General features: G+C 45.3%; 1 protein-coding gene, 13 non-coding genes and 2 pseudogenes across 17 annotated transcripts in view; all 16 read left to right on the forward strand.

Moving 5' to 3' along the window:
- LOC125712168 (uncharacterized) overlaps positions 1–22,642 on the forward strand; it is a 95,507-nt gene that overhangs the window by 56,609 nt on the left and 16,256 nt on the right. The window lies entirely within an intron of this gene.
- On the forward strand, positions 644–762 carry LOC125735409 (5S ribosomal RNA). Its single transcript, XR_007394705.1, has one exon. It is a non-coding gene; the product is annotated as a 5S ribosomal RNA (ribosomal RNA).
- LOC125736115 (5S ribosomal RNA) lies at positions 1,839–1,957 on the forward strand. The gene has a single exon (XR_007395398.1). It is a non-coding gene; the product is annotated as a 5S ribosomal RNA (ribosomal RNA).
- On the forward strand, positions 3,040–3,158 carry LOC125734001 (5S ribosomal RNA). The gene has a single exon (XR_007393331.1). It is a non-coding gene; the product is annotated as a 5S ribosomal RNA (ribosomal RNA).
- LOC125734238 (5S ribosomal RNA) lies at positions 4,246–4,364 on the forward strand. Its single transcript, XR_007393559.1, has one exon. It is a non-coding gene; the product is annotated as a 5S ribosomal RNA (ribosomal RNA).
- LOC125732400 (5S ribosomal RNA) lies at positions 5,443–5,561 on the forward strand. The gene has a single exon (XR_007391781.1). It is a non-coding gene; the product is annotated as a 5S ribosomal RNA (ribosomal RNA).
- Positions 6,637–6,755, forward strand: LOC125736116 (5S ribosomal RNA). The gene has a single exon (XR_007395399.1). It is a non-coding gene; the product is annotated as a 5S ribosomal RNA (ribosomal RNA).
- On the forward strand, positions 7,838–7,956 carry LOC125734002 (5S ribosomal RNA). Its single transcript, XR_007393332.1, has one exon. It is a non-coding gene; the product is annotated as a 5S ribosomal RNA (ribosomal RNA).
- LOC125734239 (5S ribosomal RNA) lies at positions 9,044–9,162 on the forward strand. Its single transcript, XR_007393560.1, has one exon. It is a non-coding gene; the product is annotated as a 5S ribosomal RNA (ribosomal RNA).
- Positions 10,241–10,359, forward strand: LOC125732401 (5S ribosomal RNA). The gene has a single exon (XR_007391782.1). It is a non-coding gene; the product is annotated as a 5S ribosomal RNA (ribosomal RNA).
- On the forward strand, positions 11,437–11,555 carry LOC125733445 (5S ribosomal RNA). Its single transcript, XR_007392791.1, has one exon. It is a non-coding gene; the product is annotated as a 5S ribosomal RNA (ribosomal RNA).
- LOC125733913 (5S ribosomal RNA) lies at positions 12,636–12,754 on the forward strand. The gene has a single exon (XR_007393245.1). It is a non-coding gene; the product is annotated as a 5S ribosomal RNA (ribosomal RNA).
- Positions 13,835–13,953, forward strand: LOC125731652 (5S ribosomal RNA; annotated as a pseudogene).
- On the forward strand, positions 15,033–15,151 carry LOC125736678 (5S ribosomal RNA). The gene has a single exon (XR_007395952.1). It is a non-coding gene; the product is annotated as a 5S ribosomal RNA (ribosomal RNA).
- On the forward strand, positions 16,234–16,352 carry LOC125731653 (5S ribosomal RNA; annotated as a pseudogene).
- LOC125734998 (5S ribosomal RNA) lies at positions 17,436–17,554 on the forward strand. The gene has a single exon (XR_007394299.1). It is a non-coding gene; the product is annotated as a 5S ribosomal RNA (ribosomal RNA).

Raw genomic sequence — 22,642 nt, forward strand, 5'->3', positions numbered from 1 at the left:
AAAGAACAGATTGGCCGGGGTAATTCACACCCTTCAATGCCAGCTTAATGTTTAGGTTAGTGGGAATCACAGAGGAATTAGGGATGGAAACTTCTTTGCTGGTGGTAGAAGCGGTCTGGTGAATTTTTAGAGAGAAGAGGCCGTCGATGTTTGAATGTAGAAAATTGTTCTGGCTGCAGCCTGCAGTATGGACTTGTTGGTGTGTGTAGCTCCCAGTGTTCTGACAGCGCGACGTTTTGGGGAAGCATGTGATTCAGCAGCTACCAGTGGGCTTCGTGCGGCGGAGATTTTGTGGCTGTTAGCGGAGTTGATAACAGAGGGTCGTTAAGAGAAGCCTGCATGCAGTAGGCAAAGGAGTAATGTTTGCCGGCGGGGGACGTGCGGCGATTAACCTGTGCGGTAGTGAAAAGGAGTTAAAAAGAAGGAAGTGTGCAGATGCGGAAAGAATGGAATAATTGTGGTAGGCTGCCGGCTGAGTAGTTTGGTGAATGTTTGGTGTGGATCCGGCGCTGCCGATTGGATGGTGGGGCTGCAGTGTGAGTCAGATAAAAAAAAAAATAAATCCAGGAGTAGGATCCAATGGGACTAACTGGCATGTATAGACGCGTGTAATGCAAAAGGGCTGTTTTTGGTAGCATCTCTCGCTTACGGCGATACCACCCTGAACACGCCCGATCTTGTCTGATCTCGGAAGCCAAGCAGGGTAGGGTCTGGTTAGTACTTGGATGGGAGACCTCCTGGGAATACCAGGTGCTGTAAGCCTTTCTCACTTTTACTTTATACAGGGGGCGCTCCACTTCACGATTAATTTAAATCTATCACTCCCCTTCCATTTTACTATTTTATATATATATATTTTTTTTTTCTCTCATTCCTAAAGGCAGCTTTTAGAAACCGTTTTACTCTAAATACTTCCTGGTAATTCTAGGTGCTGTAAGCTGTTCGTGCCTTTATTCCACCAGGGCGCGATCTTCTCACAAACTTGAAGACTGTCACTCCCCATTCACGTTTTACAACTTATTGTTAATGATAAAGAGACAGCTTTTTACACACAGTTTTAAACAAAGTACTGATATTATTCCTCTTCAACTGACCGCTTTGTTTTCTATGCAAAAACCACTTCGCCACAGAAGACTCGATATTATTGGCATGGCAAGTTCTGCTCTTCTCCTTTCAAAACTTGCTAAAAGCTGTATTTAAAAGAACAGATTGGCCGGGGTAATTCACACCCTTCAATGCCAGCTTAATGTTTAGGTTAGTGGGAATCACAGAGGAATTAGGGATGGAAACTTCTTTGCTGGTGGTAGAAGCGGTCTGGTGAATTTTTAGAGAGAAGAGGCCGTCGATGTTTGAATGTAGAAAATTGTTCTGGCTGCAGCCTGCAGTATGGACTTGTTGGTGTGTGTAGCTCCCAGTGTTCTGACAGTGCGACGTTTTGTTGAAGCATGTGATTCAGCAGCTACCAGTGGGCTTTGTGCGGCGGAGATTTTGTGGCTGTTAGCGGAGTTGATAACAGAGGGTCGTTAAGAGAAGCCTACATGCAGTAGGCAAAGGAGTAATGTTTGCCGGCGGGGGACGTGCGGCGATTAACCTGTGCGGTAGTGAAAAGGAGTTAAAAAGAAGGAAGTGTGCGGATGCGGAAAGAATGGAATAATTGTGGTAGGCTGCCGGCTGAGTAGGTTGGTGAATGTTTGGTGTGGGTCCGGCGCTGCCGATTGGATGGTGGGGCTGCAGTGTGAGTCAGATAAAAAAAAAAAAACAGGAGTAGGATCCAATGGGACTAACTGGCATGTATAGACGCGTGTAATGCAAAAGGGCTGTTTTTGGTAGCATCTCTCGCTTATGGCCGTACCACCCTGAACACGCCTGATCTCGTCTGATCTCGGAAGCAAAGCAGGGTAGGGTCTGGTTAGTACTTGGATGGGAGACCACCTGGGAATACCAGGTGCTGTAAGCTTTTCTCACTTTTACTTTATACAGGGGGCGCTCCACTTCACGATTAATTTAAATCTATCACTCCCCTTCCATTTTACTATTTTATATATATATATATATTTTTTTTCTCTTATTCCTAAAGGCAGCTTTTAGAAACCGTTTTACTCTAAATACTTCCTGGTAATTCTAGGTGCTGTAAGCTGTTCGTGCCTTTATTCCACCAGGGCGCGATCTTCTCACAAACTTGAAGACTGTCACTCCCCATTCACGTTTTACAACTTATTGTTAATGATAAAGAGACAGCTTTTTACACACAGTTTTAAACAAAGTACTGATATTATTCCTCTTCAACTGACCGCTTTGTTTTCTATGCAAAAACCACTTCGCCACAGAAGACTCGATATTATTGGCATAGCAAGTTCTGCTCTTCTCCTTTCAAAACTTGCTAAAAGCTGTATTTAAAAGAACAGATTGGCCGGGGTAATTCACACCCTTCAATGCCAGCTTAATGTTTAGGTTAGTGGGAATCACAGAGGAATTAGGGATGGAAACTTCTTTGCTGGTGGTAGAAGCGGTCTGGTGAATTTTTAGAGAGAAGAGGCCGTCGATGTTTGAATGTAGAAAATTGTTCTGGCTGCAGCCTGCAGTATGGACTTGTTGGTGTGTGTAGCTGCCAGTGTTCTGACAGCACGACGTTTTGGGGAAGCATGTGATTCAGCAGCTACCAGTGGGCTTCGTGCGGCGGAGATTTTGTGGCTGTTAGCGGAGTTGATAACAGAGGATCGTTAAGAGAAGCCTACATGCAGTAGGCAAAGGAGTAATGTTTGCCGGCGGGGGACGTGCGGCGATTAACCTGTGCGGTAGTGAAAAGGAGTTAAAAAGAAGGAAGTGTGCGGATGCGGAAAGAATGGAATAATTGTGGTAGGCTGCCGGCTGAGTAGTTTGGTGAATGTTTGGTGTGGGTCCGGCGCTGCCGATTGGATGGTGGGGCTGCAGTGTGAGTCAGATAAAAAAAAAAAAAAAACCAGGAGTAGGATCCAATGGGACTAACTGGCATGTATAGACGCGTGTAATACAAAAGGGCTGTTTTTGGTAGCATCTCTCGCTTACGGCCATACCACCCTGAACACGCCTGATCTCGTCTGATCTCGGAAGCCAAGCAGGGTAGGGTCTGGTTAGTACTTGGGTGGGAGACCTCCTGGGAATACCAGGTGCTGTAAGCCTTTCTCACTTTTACTTTATACAGGGGGCGCTCCACTTCACGATTAATTTAAATCTATCACTCCCCTTCCATTTTACTATTTTATATATATATATATATATTTTTTTTTTTCTCTCATTCATAAAGGCAGCTTTTAGAAACCGTTTTACTCTAAATACTTCCTGGTAATTCTAGGTGCTGTAAGCTGTTCGTGCCTTTATTCCACCAGGGCGCGATCTTCTCACAAACTTGAAGACTGTCACTCCCCATTCACGTTTTACAACTTATTGTTAATGATGAAGAGACAGCTTTTTACACACAGTTTTAAACAAAGTACTGATATTATTCCTCTTCAACTGACCGCTTTGTTTTCTATGCAAAAACCACTTCGCCACAGAAGACTCGATATTATTGGCATAGCAAGTTCTGCTCTTCTCCTTTCAAAACTTGCTAAAAGCTGTATTTAAAAGAACAGATTGGCCGGGGTAATTCACACCCTTCAATGCCAGCTTAATGTTTAGGTTAGTGGGAATCACAGAGGAATTAAGGATGGAAACTTCTTTGCTGGTGGTAGAAGCGGTCTGGTGAATTTTTAGAGAGAAGAGGCCGTCGATGTTTGAATGTAGAAAATTGTTCTGGCTGCAGCCTGCAGTATGGACTTGTTGGTGTGTGTAGCTCCCAGTGTTCTGACAGCACGACGTTTTGGGGAAGCATGTGATTCAGCAGCTACCAGTGGGCTTCGTGCGGCGGAGATTTTGTGGCTGTTAGCGGAGTTGATAACAGAGGGTCGTTAAGAGAAGCCTACATGCAGTAGGCATAGGAGTAATGTTTGCCGGCGGGGGACGTGCGGCGAATAACCTGTGCGGTAGTGAAAAGGAGTTAAAAAGAAGGAAGTGTGCGGATGCGGAAAGAATGGAATAATTGTGGTAGGCTGCCGGCTGAGTAGTTTGGTGAATGTTTGGTGTGGGTCCGGCGCTGCCGATTGGATGGTGGGGCTGCAGTGTGAGTCAGATAAAAAAAAAAAAAAAACCAGGAGTAGGATCCAATGGGACTAACTGGCATGTATAGACGCGTGTAATGCAAAAGGGCTGTTTTTGGTAGCATCTCTCGCTTACGGCCATACCACCCTGAACACGCCCGATCTCGTCTGATCTCGGAAGCCAAGCAGGGTAGGGTCTGGTTAGTACTTGGATGGGAGACCACCTGGGAATAGCAGGTGCTGTAAGCCTTTCTCACTTTTACTTTATACAGGGGGCGCTCAACTTCACGATTAATTTAAATCTATCACTCCCCTTCCATTTTACTATTTTATATATATATATATTTTTTTTCTCTCATTCATAAAGGCAGCTTTTAGAAACCGTTTTACTCTAAATACTTCCTGGTAATTCTAGGTGCTGTAAGCTGTTCGTGCCTTTATTCCACCAGGGCGCGATCTTCTCACAAACTTGAAGACTGTCACTCCCCATTCACGTTTTACAACTTATTGTTAATGATAAAGAGACAGCTTTTTACACACAGTTTTAAACAAAGTACTGATATTATTCCTCTTCAACTGACCGCTTTGTTTTCTATGCAAAAACCACTTCGCCACAGAAGACTCGATATTATTGGCATAGCAAGTTCTGCTCTTCTCCTTTCAAAACTTGCTAAAAGCTGTATTTAAAAGAACAGATTGGCCGGGGTAATTCACACCCTTCAATGCCAGCTTAATGTTTAGGTTAGTGGGAATCACAGAGGAATTAGGGATGGAAACTTCTTTGCTGGTGGTAGAAGCGGTCTGGTGAATTTTTAGAGAGAAGAGGCCGTCGATGTTTGAATGTAGAAAATTGTTCTGGCTGCAGCCTGCAGTATGGACTTGTTGGTGTGTGTAGCTCCCAGTGTTCTGACAGCGCGACGTTTTGGGGAAGCATGTGATTCAGCAGCTACCAGTGGGCTTCGTGCGGAGGAGATTTTGTGGCTGTTAGCGGAGTTGATAACAGAGGGTCGTTAAGAGAAGCCTGAATGCAGTAGGCAAAGGAGTAATGTTTGCCGGCGGGGGACGTGCGGCGATTAACCTGTGCGGTAGTGAAAAGGAGTTAAAAAGAAGGAAGTGTGCGGATGCGGAAAGAATGGAATAATTGTGGTAGGCTGCCGGCTGAGTAGTTTAGTGAATGTTTGGTGTGGGTCCGGCGCTGCCGATTGGATGGTGGGGCTGCAGTGTGAGTCAGATAAAAAAAAAAAAAACCAGGAGTAGGATCGAATGGGACTAACTGGCATGTATAGACGCGTGTAATGCAAAAGGGCTGTTTTTGGTAGCATCTCTCGCTTACGGCCATACCACCCTGAACACGCCCGATCTCGTCTGATCTCGGAAGCCAAGCAGGGTAGGGTCTGGTTAGTACTTGGATGGGAGACCTCCTGGGAATACCAGGTGCTGTAAGCCTTTCTCACTTTTACTTTATACAAGGGGCGCTCCACTTCACGATTAATTTAAATCTATCACTCCCCTTCCATTTTACTATTTTATATATATATATATATTTTTCTCTCATTCATAAAGGCAGCTTTTAGAAACCGTTTTACTCTAAATACTTCCTGGTAATTCTAGGTGCTGTAAGCTGTTCGTGCCTTTATTCCACCAGGGCGCGATCTTCTCACCAACTTGAAGACTGTCACTCCCCATTCACGTTTTACAACTTATTGTTAATGATAAAGAGACAGCTTTTTACACACAGTTTTAAACAAAGTACTGATATTATTCCTCTTCAACTGACCGCTTTGTTTTCTATGCAAAAACCACTTCGCCACAGAAGACTCGATATTATTGGCATAGCAAGTTCTGCTCTTCTCCTTTCAAAACTTGCTAAAAGCTGTATTTAAAAGAACAGATTGGCCGGGGTAATTCACACCCTTCAATGCCAGCTTAATGTTTAGGTTAGTGGGAATCACAGAGGAATTAGGGATGGAAACTTCTTTGCTGGTGGTAGAAGCGGTCTGGTGAATTTTTAGAGAGAAGAGGCCGTCGATGTTTGAATGTAGAAAATTGTTCTGGCTGCAGCCTGCAGTATGGACTTGTTGGTGTGTGTAGCTCCCAGTGTTCTGACAGCGCGACGTTTTGGGGAAGCATGTGATTCAGCAGCTACCAGTGGGCTTCGTGCGGCGGAGATTTTGTGGCTGTTAGCGGAGTTGATAACAGAGGGTCGTTAAGAGAAGCCTACATGCAGTAGGCAAAGGAGTAATGTTTGCCGGCGGGGGACGTGCGGCGATTAACCTGTGCGGTAGTGAAAAGGAGTTAAAAAGAAGGAAGTGTGCGGATGCGGAAAGAATGGAATAATTGTGGTAGGCTGCCGGCTGAGTAGGTTGGTGAATGTTTGGTGTGGGTCCGGCGCTGCCGATTGGATGGTGGGGCTGCAGTGTGAGTCAGATAAAAAAAAAAAAACAGGAGTAGGATCCAATGGGACTAACTGGCATGTATAGACGCGTGTAATGCAAAAGGGCTGTTTTTGGTAGCATCTCTCGCTTATGGCCGTACCACCCTGAACACGCCTGATCTCGTCTGATCTCGGAAGCAAAGCAGGGTAGGGTCTGGTTAGTACTTGGATGGGAGACCACCTGGGAATACCAGGTGCTGTAAGCTTTTCTCACTTTTACTTTATACAGGGGGCGCTCCACTTCACGATTAATTTAAATCTATCACTCCCCTTCCATTTTACTATTTTATATATATATATATTTTTTTTTTCTCTTATTCCTAAAGGCAGCTTTTAGAAACCGTTTTACTCTAAATACTTCCTGGTAATTCTAGGTGCTGTAAGCTGTTCGTGCCTTTATTCCACCAGGGCGCGATCTTCTCACAAACTTGAAGACTGTCACTCCCCATTCACGTTTTACAACTTATTGTTAATGATAAAGAGACAGCTTTTTACACACAGTTTTAAACAAAGTACTGATATTATTCCTCTTCAACTGACCGCTTTGTTTTCTATGCAAAAACCACTTCGCCACAGAAGACTCGATATTATTGGCATAGCAAGTTCTGCTCTTCTCCTTTCAAAACTTGCTAAAAGCTGTATTTAAAAGAACAGATTGGCCGGGGTAATTCACACCCTTCAATGCCAGCTTAATGTTTAGGTTAGTGGGAATCACAGAGGAATTAGGGATGGAAACTTCTTTGCTGGTGGTAGAAGCGGTCTGGTGAATTTTTAGAGAGAAGAGGCCGTCGATGTTTGAATGTAGAAAATTGTTCTGGCTGCAGCCTGCAGTATGGACTTGTTGGTGTGTGTAGCTGCCAGTGTTCTGACAGCACGACGTTTTGGGGAAGCATGTGATTCAGCAGCTACCAGTGGGCTTCGTGCGGCGGAGATTTTGTGGCTGTTAGCGGAGTTGATAACAGAGGATCGTTAAGAGAAGCCTACATGCAGTAGGCAAAGGAGTAATGTTTGCCGGCGGGGGACGTGCGGCGATTAACCTGTGCGGTAGTGAAAAGGAGTTAAAAAGAAGGAAGTGTGCGGATGCGGAAAGAATGGAATAATTGTGGTAGGCTGCCGGCTGAGTAGTTTGGTGAATGTTTGGTGTGGGTCCGGCGCTGCCGATTGGATGGTGGGGCTGCAGTGTGAGTCAGATAAAAAAAAAAAAAAAACCAGGAGTAGGATCCAATGGGACTAACTGGCATGTATAGACGCGTGTAATACAAAAGGGCTGTTTTTGGTAGCATCTCTCGCTTACGGCCATACCACCCTGAACACGCCTGATCTCGTCTGATCTCGGAAGCCAAGCAGGGTAGGGTCTGGTTAGTACTTGGGTGGGAGACCTCCTGGGAATACCAGGTGCTGTAAGCCTTTCTCACTTTTACTTTATACAGGGGGCGCTCCACTTCACGATTAATTTAAATCTATCACTCCCCTTCCATTTTACTATTTTATATATATATATATATATTTTTTTTTTTCTCTCATTCATAAAGGCAGCTTTTAGAAACCGTTTTACTCTAAATACTTCCTGGTAATTCTAGGTGCTGTAAGCTGTTCGTGCCTTTATTCCACCAGGGCGCGATCTTCTCACAAACTTGAAGACTGTCACTCCCCATTCACGTTTTACAACTTATTGTTAATGATAAAGAGACAGCTTTTTACACACAGTTTTAAACAAAGTACTGATATTATTCCTCTTCAACTGACCGCTTTGTTTTCTATGCAAAAACCACTTCGCCACAGAAGACTCGATATTATTGGCATAGCAAGTTCTGCTCTTCTCCTTTCAAAACTTGCTAAAAGCTGTATTTAAAAGAACAGATTGGCCGGGGTAATTCACACCCTTCAATGCCAGCTTAATGTTTAGGTTAGTGGGAATCACAGAGGAATTAAGGATGGAAACTTCTTTGCTGGTGGTAGAAGCGGTCTGGTGAATTTTTAGAGAGAAGAGGCCGTCGATGTTTGAATGTAGAAAATTGTTCTGGCTGCAGCCTGCAGTATGGACTTGTTGGTGTGTGTAGCTCCCAGTGTTCTGACAGCACGACGTTTTGGGGAAGCATGTGATTCAGCAGCTACCAGTGGGCTTCGTGCGGCGGAGATTTTGTGGCTGTTAGCGGAGTTGATAACAGAGGGTCGTTAAGAGAAGCCTACATGCAGTAGGCATAGGAGTAATGTTTGCCGGCGGGGGACGTGCGGCGAATAACCTGTGCGGTAGTGAAAAGGAGTTAAAAAGAAGGAAGTGTGCGGATGCGGAAAGAATGGAATAATTGTGGTAGGCTGCCGGCTGAGTAGTTTGGTGAATGTTTGGTGTGGGTCCGGCGCTGCCGATTGGATGGTGGGGCTGCAGTGTGAGTCAGATAAAAAAAAAAAAAAAACCAGGAGTAGGATCCAATGGGACTAACTGGCATGTATAGACGCGTGTAATGCAAAAGGGCTGTTTTTGGTAGCATCTCTCGCTTACGGCCATACCACCCTGAACACGCCCGATCTCGTCTGATCTCGGAAGCCAAGCAGGGTAGGGTCTGGTTAGTACTTGGATGGGAGACCACCTGGGAATAGCAGGTGCTGTAAGCCTTTCTCACTTTTACTTTATACAGGGGGCGCTCAACTTCACGATTAATTTAAATCTATCACTCCCCTTCCATTTTACTATTTTATATATATATATATTTTTTTTCTCTCATTCATAAAGGCAGCTTTTAGAAACCGTTTTACTCTAAATACTTCCTGGTAATTCTAGGTGCTGTAAGCTGTTCGTGCCTTTATTCCACCAGGGCGCGATCTTCTCACAAACTTGAAGACTGTCACTCCCCATTCACGTTTTACAACTTATTGTTAATGATAAAGAGACAGCTTTTTACACACAGTTTTAAACAAAGTACTGATATTATTCCTCTTCAACTGACCGCTTTGTTTTCTATGCAAAAACCACTTCGCCACAGAAGACTCGATATTATTGGCATAGCAAGTTCTGCTCTTCTCCTTTCAAAACTTGCTAAAAGCTGTATTTAAAAGAACAGATTGGCCGGGGTAATTCACACCCTTCAATGCCAGCTTAATGTTTAGGTTAGTGGGAATCACAGAGGAATTAGGGATGGAAACTTCTTTGCTGGTGGTAGAAGCGGTCTGGTGAATTTTTAGAGAGAAGAGGCCGTCGATGTTTGAATGTAGAAAATTGTTCTGGCTGCAGCCTGCAGTATGGACTTGTTGGTGTGTGTAGCTCCCAGTGTTCTGACAGCGCGACGTTTTGGGGAAGCATGTGATTCAGCAGCTACCAGTGGGCTTCGTGCGGAGGAGATTTTGTAGCTGTTAGCGGAGTTGATAACAGAGGGTCGTTAAGAGAAGCCTGAATGCAGTAGGCAAAGGAGTAATGTTTGCCGGCGGGGGACGTGCGGCGATTAACCTGTGCGGTAGTGAAAAGGAGTTAAAAAGAAGGAAGTGTGCGGATGCGGAAAGAATGGAATAATTGTGGTAGGCTGCCGGCTGAGTAGTTTAGTGAATGTTTGGTGTGGGTCCGGCGCTGCCGATTGGATGGTGGGGCTGCAGTGTGAGTCAGATAAAAAAAAAAAAAACCAGGAGTAGGATCGAATGGGACTAACTGGCATGTATAGACGCGTGTAATGCAAAAGGGCTGTTTTTGGTAGCATCTCTCGCTTACGGCCATACCACCCTGAACACGCCCGATCTCGTCTGATCTCGGAAGCCAAGCAGGGTAGGGTCTGGTTAGTACTTGGATGGGAGACCTCCTGGGAATACCAGGTGCTGTAAGCCTTTCTCACTTTTACTTTATACAAGGGGCGCTCCACTTCACGATTAATTTAAATCTATCACTCCCCTTCCATTTTACTATTTTATATATATATATATATTTTTCTCTCATTCATAAAGGCAGCTTTTAGAAACCGTTTTACTCTAAATACTTCCTGGTAATTCTAGGTGCTGTAAGCTGTTCGTGCCTTTATTCCACCAGGGCGCGATCTTCTCACCAACTTGAAGACTGTCACTCCCCATTCACGTTTTACAACTTATTGTTAATGATAAAGAGACAGCTTTTTACACACAGTTTTAAACAAAGTACTGATATTATTCCTCTTCAACTGACCGCTTTGTTTTCTATGCAAAAACCACTTCGCCACAGAAGACTCGATATTATTGGCATAGCAAGTTCTGCTCTTCTCCTTTCAAAACTTGCTAAAAGCTGTATTTAAAAGAACAGATTGGCCGGGGTAATTCACACCCTTCAATGCCAGCTTAATGTTTAGGTTAGTGGGAATCACAGAGGAATTAGGGATGGAAACTTCTTTGCTGGTGGTAGAAGCGGTCTGGTGAATTTTTAGAGAGAAGAGGCCGTCGATGTTTGAATGTAGAAAATTGTTCTGGCTGCAGCCTGCAGTATGGACTTGTTGGTGTGTGTAGCTCCCAGTGTTCTGACAGCGCGACGTTTTGGGGAAGCATGTGATTCAGCAGCTACCAGTGGGCTTCGTGCGGCGGAGATTTTGTGGCTGTTAGCGGAGTTGATAACAGAGGGTCGTTAAGAGAAGCCTGCATGCGGTAGGCAAAGGAGTAATGTTTGCCGGCGGGGGACGTGCGGCGATTAACCTGTGCGGTAGTGAAAAGGAGTTAAAAAGAAGGAAGTGTGCGGATGCGGGAAGAATGGAATAATTGTGGTAGGCTGCCGGCTGAGTAGTTTGGTGAATGTTTGGTGTGGGTCCGGCGCTGCCGATTGGATGGTGGGGCTGCAGTGTGAGTCAGATAAAAAAAAAAAAAACCAGGAGTAGGATCCAATGGGACTAACTGGCATGTATAGATGCGTGTAATGCAAAAGGGCTGTTTTTGGTAGCGTCTCTCGCTTACGGCCATACCACCCTGAACACGCCCGATCTCATCTGATCTCGGAAACTAAGCAGGGTAGGGTCTGGTTAGTACTTGGATGGGAGACCACCTGGGAATACCAGGTGCTGTAAGCTTTTCTCACTTTTACTTTATACAGGGGGCGCTCCACTTCACGATTAATTTAAATCTATCACTCCCCTTCCATTTTACTATTTTATATATATATATATATTTTTTTCTCTCATTCATAAAGGCAGCTTTTAGAAACCGTTTTACTCTAAATACTTCCTGGTAATTCTAGGTGCTGTAAGCTGTTCGTGCCTTTATTCCACCAGGGCGCGATCTTCTCACAAACTTGAAGACTGTCACTCCATATTCACGTTTTACAACTTATTGTTAATGATAAAGAGACAGCTTTTTACACACAGTTTTAAACAAAGTACTGATATTATTCCTCTTCAACTCACCGCTTTGTTTTCTATGCAAAAACCACTTCGCCACAGAAGACTCGATATTATTGGCATAGCAAGTTCTGCTCTTCTCCTTTCAAAACTTGCTAAAAGCTGTATTTAAAAGAACAGATTGGCCGGGGTAATTCACACCCTTCAATGCCAGCTTAATGTTTAGGTTAGTGGGAATCACAGAGGAATTAGGGATGGAAACTTCTTTGCTGGTGGTAGAAGCGGTCTGGTGAATTTTTAGAGAGAAGAGGCCGTCGATGTTTGAATTTAGAAAATTGTTCTGGCTGCAGCCTGCAGTATGGACTTGTTGGTGTGTGTAGCTCCCAGTGTTCTGACAGCGCGACGTTTTGGGGAAGCATGTGATTCAGCAGCTACCAGTGGGCTTCGTGCGGCGGAGATTTTGTGGCTGTTAGCGGAGTTGATAACAGAGGGTCGTTAAGAGAAGCCTACATGCAGTAGGCAAAGGAGTAATGTTTGCCGGCGGGGGACGTGCGGCGATTAACCTGTGCGGTAGTGAAAAGGAGTTAAAAAAAAGGAAGTGTGCGGATGCGGAAAGAATGGAATAATTGTGGTAGGCTGCTGGCTGAGTAGTTTGGTGAATGTTTGGTGTGGGTCCAGCGCTGCCGATTGGATGGTGGGGCTGCAGTGTGAGTCAGATAAAAAAAAAAAAAAAACAGGAGTAGGATCCAATGGGACTAACTGGCATGTATAGACGCGTGTAATGCAAAAGGGCTGGTTTTGGTAGCATCTCTCGCTTACGGCCGTACCACCCTGAACACGCCCGATCTCATCTGATCTCGGAAGCTAAGCAGGGTAGGGTCTGGTTAGTACTTGGATGGGAGACCACCTGGGAATAACAGGTGCTGTAAGCTTTTCTCACTTTTACTTTATACAGGGGGCGCTCCACTTCACGATTAATTTAAATCTATCACTCCCCTTCCATTTTACTATTTTATATATATATATTTTTTTTTTCTCTCATTCATAAAGGCAGCTTTTAGAAACCGTTTTACTCTAAATACTTCCTGGTAATTCTAGGTGCTGTAAGCTGTTCGTGCCTTTATTCCACCAGGGCGCGATCTTCTCACCAACTTGAAGACTGTCACTCCCCATTCACGTTTTACAACTTAGTGTTAATGATAAAGAGACAGCTTTTTACACACAGTTTTAAACAAAGTACTGATATTATTCCTCTTCAACTGACCGCTTTGTTTTCTATGCAAAAACCACTTCGCCACAGAAGACTCGATATTATTGGCATAGCAAGTTCTGCTCTTCTCCTTTCAAAACTTGCTAAAAGCTGTATTTAAAAGAACAGATTAGCCGGGGTAATTCACACCCTTCAATGCCAGCTTAATGTTTAGGTTAGTGGGAATCACAGAGGAATTAGGGATGGAAACTTCTTTGCTGGTGGTAGAAGCGGTCTGGTGAATTTTTAGAGAGAAGAGGCCGTCGATGTTTGAATGTAGAAAATTGTTCTGGCTGCAGCCTGCAGTATGGACTTGTTGGTGTGTGTAGCTCCCAGTGTTCTGACAGCGCGACGTTTTGGGGAAGCATGTGATTCAGCAGCTACCAGTGGGCTTCGTGCGGCGGAGATTTTTTGTGGCTGTTAGCGGAGTTGATAACAGAGGGTCGTTAAAAGAAGCCTGCATGCGGTAGGCAAAGGAGTAATGTTTGCCGGCGGGGGACGTGCGGCGATTAACCTGTGCGGTAGTGAAAAGGAGTTAAAGAGAAGGAAGTGTGCGGATGCAGAAAGAATGGAATAATTGTGGTAGGCTGCCGGCTGAGTAGTTTGGTGAATGTTTGGTGTGGGTCCGGCGCTGCCGATTGGATGGTGGGGCTGCAGTGTGAGTCAGATAAAAAAAAAAAAAAACATTAGTAGGATCCAATGGGACCAACTGGCATGTATAGAGGCGTGTAATGCAAAAGGGCTGTTTTTGGTAGCATCTCTCGCTTACGGCCATACCACCCTGAACACGCCCGATCTTGTCTGATCTTGGAAGCTAAGCAAGGTAAGGTCTGGTTAGTACTTGGATGGGAGACCACCTGGGAATACCAAGTGCTGTAAGCTTTTCTCACTTTTACTTTATACAGGGGGCGCTCCACTTCACGATTAATTTAAATCTATCACTCCCCTTCCATTTTACTATTTTATATATATATATATATTTTTTTCTCTCATTCATAAAGGCAGCTTTTACACACCGTTTTACTCTAAATACTGCCTGGTAATTCTAGGTGCTGTAAGGTGTTCGTGCCTTTATTCCACCAGGGCACGATCTTCTCACAAACTTGAAAACTGTCACTCCACATTCACGTTTTACAACTTATTGTTAATAATAAAGAGACAGCCTTTTACACACAGTTTTAAACAAAGTACTGATACAATTCTTCTTCAACTCACCGCTTTGTTTTCTATGCAAAAACCACTTCACCACAGAATATTCGATATTATTGGCATATTATCTGCTCTTCTCCTCCTTTCAAAACTTGCTAAAAGCTGTATTTAAAAGAGCAGGTTGGCCGGGGTAATTCACACCCTTCAATGCCAGATTAATGTTTAGGTTAGTGGGAATCACAGAGGAATTAGGGATGGAAACTTCTTTGCTGGTGGTAGAAGCGGTCTGGTGAATTTTTAGAGAGAAGAGGCCGTCGATGTTTGAATGTAGAAAATTGTTCTGGCTGCAGCCTGCAGTATGGACTTGTTGGTGCGTGTAGCTCCCAGTGTTCTGACAGCGCGACGTTTTGGGGAAGCATGTGATTCAGCAGCTACCAGAGGGCTTCGTGCGGCGGAGATTTTGTGGCTGTTAGCGGAGTTGATAGCAGAGGGTCGTTAAGAGAAGCCTGCATGCGGTAGGCAAAGGAGTAATGTTTGCCGGCGGGGGACGTGCGGCGATTAACCTGTGCGGTAGTGAAAATGACTTAAAGAGAAGGAAGTGTGCGGATGCGGAAAGAATGGAATAATTGTGGTAGGGTGCCGGCTGAGTAGTTTGGTGAATGTTTGGTGTGGGTCCGGCGCTGCCGATTGGATGGTGGTGCTGCAGTGTGAGTCAGATTAAAAAAAAAAAAAACAGGTGTAGGATCCAATGGGACTAACTGGCATGTATAGACGCGTGTAATGCAAAAGAGCTGTTTTTGGTAGTGTCTCTCGCTTACGGCCGTACCACCCTGAACACACCCGATCTCGTCCGATCTCGGAAGTTAAGCAGCGTAAGGTCTGGTTAGTACTTGGAAGGGAGACCACCTGGGAATACCAGGTGCTGTAAGCTTTTCTCACTTTTACTTTATACAGGGGGCGCTCCACTTCACGATTAATTTAAATCTATCACTCCCCTTCCATTTTACTATTTTATATATATATATATTTTTTTTTTCTCTCTTTCATAAAGCCAGCTTTTAGAAACCGTTTTACTCTAAATACTTCCTGGTAATTCTAGGTGCTGTAAGCTGTTCGTGCCTTTATTCCACCAGGGCGCGATCTTCTCACAAACTTGAAGACTGTCACTCCCCATTCACGTTTTACAACTTATTGTTAATGATAAAGAGACAGCTTTTTACACACAGTTTTAAAGAAAGTACTGATATTATTCCTCTTCAACTGACCGCTTTGTTTTCTATGCAAAAACCACTTCGCCACAGAAGACTCGATATTATTGGCATAGCAAGTTCTGCTCTTCTCCTTTCAAAACTTGCTAAAAGCTGTATTTAAAAGAACAGATTAGCCGGGGTAATTCACACCCTTCAATGCCAGCTTAATGTTTAGGTTAGTGGGAATCACAGAGGAATTAGGGATGGAAACTTCTTTGCTGGTGGTAGAAGCGGTCTGGTGAATTTTTAGAGAGAAGAGGCCGTCGATGTTTGAATGTAGAAAATTGTTCTGGCTGCAGCCTGCAGTATGGACTTGTTGGTGTGTGTAGCTCCCAGTGTTCTGACAGCGCGACGTTTTGGGGAAGCATGTGATTCAGCAGCTACCAGTGGGCTTCGTGCGGCGGAGATTTTTTGTGGCTGTTAGCGGAGTTGATAACAGAGGGTCGTTAAAAGAAGCCTGCATGCGGTAGGCAAAGGAGTAATGTTTGCCGGCGGGGGACGTGCGGCGATTAACCTGTGCGGTAGTGAAAAGGAGTTAAAGAGAAGGAAGTGTGCGGATGCAGAAAGAATGGAATAATTGTGGTAGGCTGCCGGCTGAGTAGTTTGGTGAATGTTTGGTGTGGGTCCGGCGCTGCCGATTGGATGGTGGGGCTGCAGTGTGAGTCAGATAAAAAAAAAAAAAAACATTAGTAGGATCCAATGGGACCAACTGGCATGTATAGAGGCGTGTAATGCAAAAGGGCTGTTTTTGGTAGCATCTCTCGCTTACGGCCATACCACCCTGAACACGCCCGATCTTGTCTGATCTTGGAAGCTAAGCAAGGTAAGGTCTGGTTAGTACTTGGATGGGAGACCACCTGGGAATACCAAGTGCTGTAAGCTTTTCTCACTTTTACTTTATACAGGGGGCGCTCCACTTCACGATTAATTTAAATCTATCACTCCCCTTCCATTTTACTATTTTATATATATATATATATTTTTTTCTCTCATTCATAAAGGCAGCTTTTAGAAACCGTTTTACTCTAAATACTTCCTGGTAATTCTAGGTGCTGTAAACTGTTCGTGCCTTTATTCCACCAGCGCGCGATCTTCTCACAAACTTGAAGACTGTCACTCCCCATTCACGTTTTACAACTTATTGTTAATGATAAAGAGACAGCTTTTTACACACAGTTTTAAACAAAGTACTGATATTATTCCTCTTCAACTCACCGCTTTGTTTTCTATGCAAAAACCACTTCGCCACAGAAGACTCGATATTATTGGCATAGCAAGTTCTGCTCTTCTCCTCCCTTCAAAACTTGCTAAAAGCTGTATTTAAAAGAGCAGGTTGGCCGGGGTAATTCACACCCTTCAATGCCAGATTAATGTTTAGGTTAGTGGGAATCACAGAGGTATTAGGGATGGAAACTTCTTTGCTGGTGGTAGAAGCGGTCTGGTGAATTTTTAGAGAGAAGAGGCCGTCGATGTTTGAATGTAGAAAATTGTTCTGGCTGCAGCCTGCAGTATGGACTTGTTGGTGTGTGTAGCTCCCAGTGTTCTGACAGCGCAACGTTTTGGGGAAGCATGTGATTCAGCAGCTACCAGTGGGCTTCGTGCGGCGGAGATTTTGTGGCTGTTAGCGGAGTTGATAACAGAGGGTCGTTAAGAGAAGCCTGCATGCAGTAGGCAAAGGAGTAATGTTTGCTGGCGGTGGACGTGCGGCGATTAACCTGTGCGGTAGTGAAAAGGAGTTAAAGAGAAGGAAGTGTGCGGATGCGGAAAGAATGGAATAATTGTGGTAGGCTGCCGGCTGAGTAGTTTGGTGAATGTTTGGTGTGGGTCCGGCGCTGCCGATTGGATGGTGGGGCTGCAGTGTGAGTCAGATAAAAAAAAAAAAAAAACATTAGTAGGATACAATGGGACCAACTGGCATGTATAGAGGCGTGTAATGCAAAAGGGCTGTTTTTGGTAGCGTCTCTCGCTTATGGCCGTACCACCCTGAACACGCCCGATCTCGTCTGATCTTGGAAGCTAAGCAGGGTTGGGTCTGGTTAGTACTTGGATGGGTGACCACCTGGGAATACCAGGTGCTGTAAGCTTTTCTCACTTTTACTTTATACAGGGGGCGCTCCACTTCACGATTAATTTAAATCTAGCACTCCCCTTCCATTTTACTATTTTAAATATATATTTTTTTTCTCTCTTTCATAAAGCCAGCTTTTAGAAACCGTTTTACTCTAAATACTTCCTGGTAATTCTAGGTGCTGTAAGAGAGAGATGCAATACCGCTTTCGTCAAAATGACAGGTCGGGTCAAAGGTCACGTTCAAAAGTTCAGTGGGCGGAGCTTATGTTGTAGTGGGTTGAGCTTGGTTGTGTAACTGACGCAATAGCATGTGGATTTAATTATTTATTTAAATATTTTTTTTTTGTCTTCTTCCCCGGGGGTTGGTTGTGTAACTGCTGCAATGGTATTTGTATTTAATTATTTATTTATTATTTTAAATGATTGTGGCTTAGGGGGCCTGGGTTGGTTGTGTTAGTGCTGCAATGGTATTTGGATTTAATTATTTATTATTTTAAATGCTTATTTTAAATGTTTATTATTTTAAAATGATATTGAGGAGAGTGCTTATGAGTGTGTATTATTTTAAAAATGATATTGATGAGAGTGCTTATGAGCGTGTGTTATTTGAATAAGTTATTATTATTATTATTTTGTGGGGCGCGGGCGGGAGTGAGCGTGGCTGGGTTACCTGATGGAGCGCGAGCGTACGGTGTGCGGTAGCGTGGTAAGGTCCCCGGGCTTCGGAGAATCAGCAAAGGACTTATTCACATACTGGTGCGGTAGCGCGGAAAGGTCCGCACGGCTTTGGATAATCCTCGGAGAGAGCGATGCGGGAGAGCTGAGAGGCGTGCTGCTGCGCGAGTCTGAGAGAAACTGTGAGAGACTGTGGGATAAAATGGTAAAGTTGGAGCAAAGAATGAGAGGAGGAGGTGCAGGGTCTATCGTCCAATAAAAACGCTCGGCGCTAGTTTTGACCGTGTGTTTTTTCCTCACGCGAGCGTTTGTATCACATCGGCGTATGGCGCCAATTTGTAAAGGTCATAAGTCGAGACATACATCGAGTCTGTCAATTTGTCCGCCAGTAAATTCTGCAGGGCCGTGCCACCTGGCCATCGAGGCGCCCCCCCTACCCGGCCACGCGGGCCATACATCGAGTCTGACACTTTGTCCTCCAGTAAATTCTGTTTAAAGTTTTGTTTTCACATACGTCCCAAATTACAGATAATTTTCTTACACAGGCACGAGTAGCATCATCAAGGCCGTACCACCTGGTCATACATCAAGTCTGACAATTTCCCCGCCAGTAAATTCTGTTTATAGTTTTGTTTGTCATACATGACCGTGCAGATATGGGGTGACAGAGACAATTAAATTGTATTACGTCGAGCGGGGGGCCTTTTCCTCCTTACCAAAGTTTGTACCAGCCAAAGAACCACAAGTTTCATCGAGACCTTACCCGGTAAGTATATTATTTCTTTTATTCCTGTTATAAAAATGCTATTCAATTAAAAAATAACATTCTAATAATAGGTATTCTCTTTTTTTTTTTTTTTTCTATGTACGAGAGAGAGAGAGAGACTACGCCGACCGGTCAAGAGAAAATCTGCGAGAGAATCAACAGGTATGGACGGAGCAACACCCCCAGCGGCTATACCCGAAGCCTTATTAAATGAAATAGCCATTATCAACAATGCTAATAATGAAAATGATGCGGATTACTCTGCTCAACACGACTCGCCACCAGCGGCGTCTGCTGAAACACTGGCCCAGGACCCCTGTTTTCTCCCATCCTTAGAGACATTAACAAGCATGTTAAATGAAAGGGGTTCTGAAGCAGAAGCGGGGCTACCCCCCACCGACGAGGTCGCATGGTCCCCCGCGGATTCTGAATTGTGGGAGGCCTTGTCAGACGTGGAATTTCTTCTCGATGCTGAGGAGATTGAAAATGAATTTGGGCTGGGACAATTTGAAAATGTTCAACAGGAAGGTGGCGGTGCCGTCGGTGACGTGGATCCCCAGCCTGACGGGGTCCTTCATCGCCGCAGATTCAATAACGTACAGATTAGGCGGATTCTAAATATCCCGCGACCTAGAAACGAAGGCAATTTCCGCGAGTACTATGAAAATGTAATCGAGGGGTTTCAAAATATTGTGAATGAGGCGATTCCTTACGCCGTATGGGGAGCCTATATACAGGTCACCCTGCGCGCTGACTTTTTAAACGACGAGCTGTCGGAAATTGTACGGTATGGGGTGGGGGAGCTGACAGACTTCCAGCAGCTGCTGGATCGCCTGGTACAGTCTAATCAAGAGATTTTAAACGATTCCAACCTAGAAGTAATCGTAGACGTAATAAATATCCCACGCGGCGGTGCGAACAAACGTAAACTACAGACCATGTTAGCTTCAGAAATAATTTCTAAAAAAGCCAGACACATGTTTATCATTAATAACAACACCAACGCGTGTTTCGCCATAAACTTGGCGCATCTGCTGCACGAAAACTTTACTGTTGCCGAGGCTGAAAAGCTCGGCCTGGAGTTACAGGAGAAAGCGGGATTCACCCCCGATCACGCAGTCGCTTTGAATGACATTATCAATTTCGAGAAAATCATTGATTGCAAAGCAGTGGTGTATTATCAACAACCTTATTCAAACAATCTCCAAATTTACCAGACACCCACGCCTAGCGACGGTAGACGGGCGGTGTATTTCTTTTTACACAATCAGCATTTTTACGGCATTAAAAGCGTAAAGGGCTTCTTAGGCGTGGGGTACGTTTGCCCGAGCTGTTTCAAAGGGTACGATTCGCCTCACTCTCATCAATGCGAAAGATTTTGTAGCGTCTGTCAGACTAATTGCAGAGAAGGTGAAAGCACACCGGCGATACTATGTGAGCGTTGTAATTTCAGATGTTTAAATGACACCTGCTTTGAGCGCCACCGTACGCCTAGGGTCTGCCCAGTTAGGGGGGAGCTCGCTACCCCCTGTGACAAGTTCAGAAAATGCAAAGCCTGCGGGCTCAGATACTACCTCACTCCCGAGAACCCAAAACCGCACTCGTGTAAAGCGGAAAAATGTAATATCTGCGACGCTAAACTCCACACGGCCGTGTCAGACATATCCACCCCACATCTCTGCTATCTAAATCCACCCGAGAAGCCTAACATAGGGGAACGGGCCGAAAGGGGTGAGGGGCGTAAAAAGGCCACCGAATATGTGTTTTTTGACTTTGAAACATCTCAGAGGTCGGGTACCCATATCCCGGTGTACGTCTGCGCCATCTCCGATCAGAACGAGACAATGACCGCCGAGGGGCCCAACTGCGCGCTACAGTTTCTCAGACATTTCAGGGCGCCCTGTTATAGAGGCGTCTGTTTCATTAGTCACTATGGTAAGGCATTCGATAATTACATCATACTGAACGCGATGGTGAAGGAAGGCGTGGAACCGCGTGTGGTATCGCAGGGGAATAAAATCATTCTCATCCTGGACAGCCTGTTTGAGCAGAGGTACATCGACAGTCACTCCTTTCTAAGCATGCCGTTGAGAAAAATCCCCGATGCGATGGGATGCTCGACTCAGATGCGAAAAGGCTATTTTCCGCATCATTTCACAGACGTGGAAAACTTTAGTTACGTGGGACCCTACCCCCCTCCCGATCAATTTGGGCCCGATCAAATGTCCACCAAAGAACGCGACAAGTTTTATCAATGGTACGACGCTGTAAAGCACCAGACCTTTAATTTTCACAAAGAGATGATCGCTTACTGTAAGAACGACGTGGAGATTCTGAGAGAGGGCTGCTTGCGCTTCCTGCGGGAGTTTAAAATGCTCACGGGTTGCGATCCCTTCTCCGCGGCCACCATCGCTTCGGCCGCGTTGCTAGTTTACAGGACAAATTTCCTGCCCAGAGATACGATCGCGATCCCGGATGTATGGGATTACAGGAGGCAATACAAAAGTTATTCGAGCGTGTCCATCCAGTGGCTGGAATTCATCGGGCGCGCGCGCGGCATCGAAATTCGACACGCGCTGCGCGGGGGTGAAGTGAGTGTGGGGCGCTTTCACTTAGACGGATACGCCGAGATTGAGGGGGAGAAATGGGCTTTCGAGTTTCTAGGCTGTCAGTTTCACGGCTGTCCTACCTGCAACAACGAACACGATATCTGCCCCCTGACCCGCGAGAGCTTCGGTGCCCTGTACGTTAAAACAAGGGAAAAACTCGAGTCGTTGCGCCAAGAGTTTAATATGAACGTGGAATCCATCTGGGAACACGAATGGGCTCACGCTAAAACTCACGACCCACAGGTACAGCGTTTCCTGTCAGACTTTGAGCCCCCTGAGCCCCTAAGGCCGCGAGAAGCGCTTTTTGGGGGTCGGACGTCGGCCATTCGCCTGCGTTACGACGTCACGGGGCAAGAGCGCGTCCGCTACGTGGATTTCACGTCGCTGTACCCGTACACTCTGGCTAAATGTGAATTCCCCGTGGGGCACCCGGAAATCATTCATTCGAATTTTAAGCCTCTGAATGAATACTTTGGCCTGATCAAAGCCACGGTCAACACCCCGCGCGAGCTGTTTTCCCCCGTCCTACCCAGCAGACTGCCAAATGGGAAACTGGTGTTTACACTGTGCAGGACGTGCGCGATCGAGAACAGACAGGAGGGGGCGTGCGGGCATTCCGACGCAGAGCGGGCATTGATAGGCGTGTGGGTAACTGCGGAGCTAAATCTGGCTTTAGACAGGGGGTACTCGCTCGTTAAAATTCACGAAGTGTGGCATTTTCCCCAGACCAGCGGCGACCTGTTTAGAGATTACATTAAAACCTTTCTCAAAGTGAAGCAGCAGGCTTCGGGCTACCCCGACGACGCGACCGATGACGTGGGTCGCAGGGAGTACATAAAAAACTATCTCGAGCGTGAGGGGATCGAATTGGAGCCCGATCAGATAGTGTCTAATGAAGGGAAGCGGCAAGTGTCCAAACTTCTGCTTAACTCTCTGTGGGGTAAACTGGCGCAGAGGAGCAACATGCTCCAGACATGTATAGTGTCTGACCCGGGGGAATTTTTTAATTTTTTCTGCTCGGACCTGTACGAGATTTCCAGCTTCGCGTTTGT

The sequence above is a fragment of the Brienomyrus brachyistius genome, chromosome 2 (genome assembly GCF_023856365.1).
Source record: "Brienomyrus brachyistius isolate T26 chromosome 2, BBRACH_0.4, whole genome shotgun sequence".
Taxonomy (NCBI): domain Eukaryota; kingdom Metazoa; phylum Chordata; class Actinopteri; order Osteoglossiformes; family Mormyridae; genus Brienomyrus; species Brienomyrus brachyistius.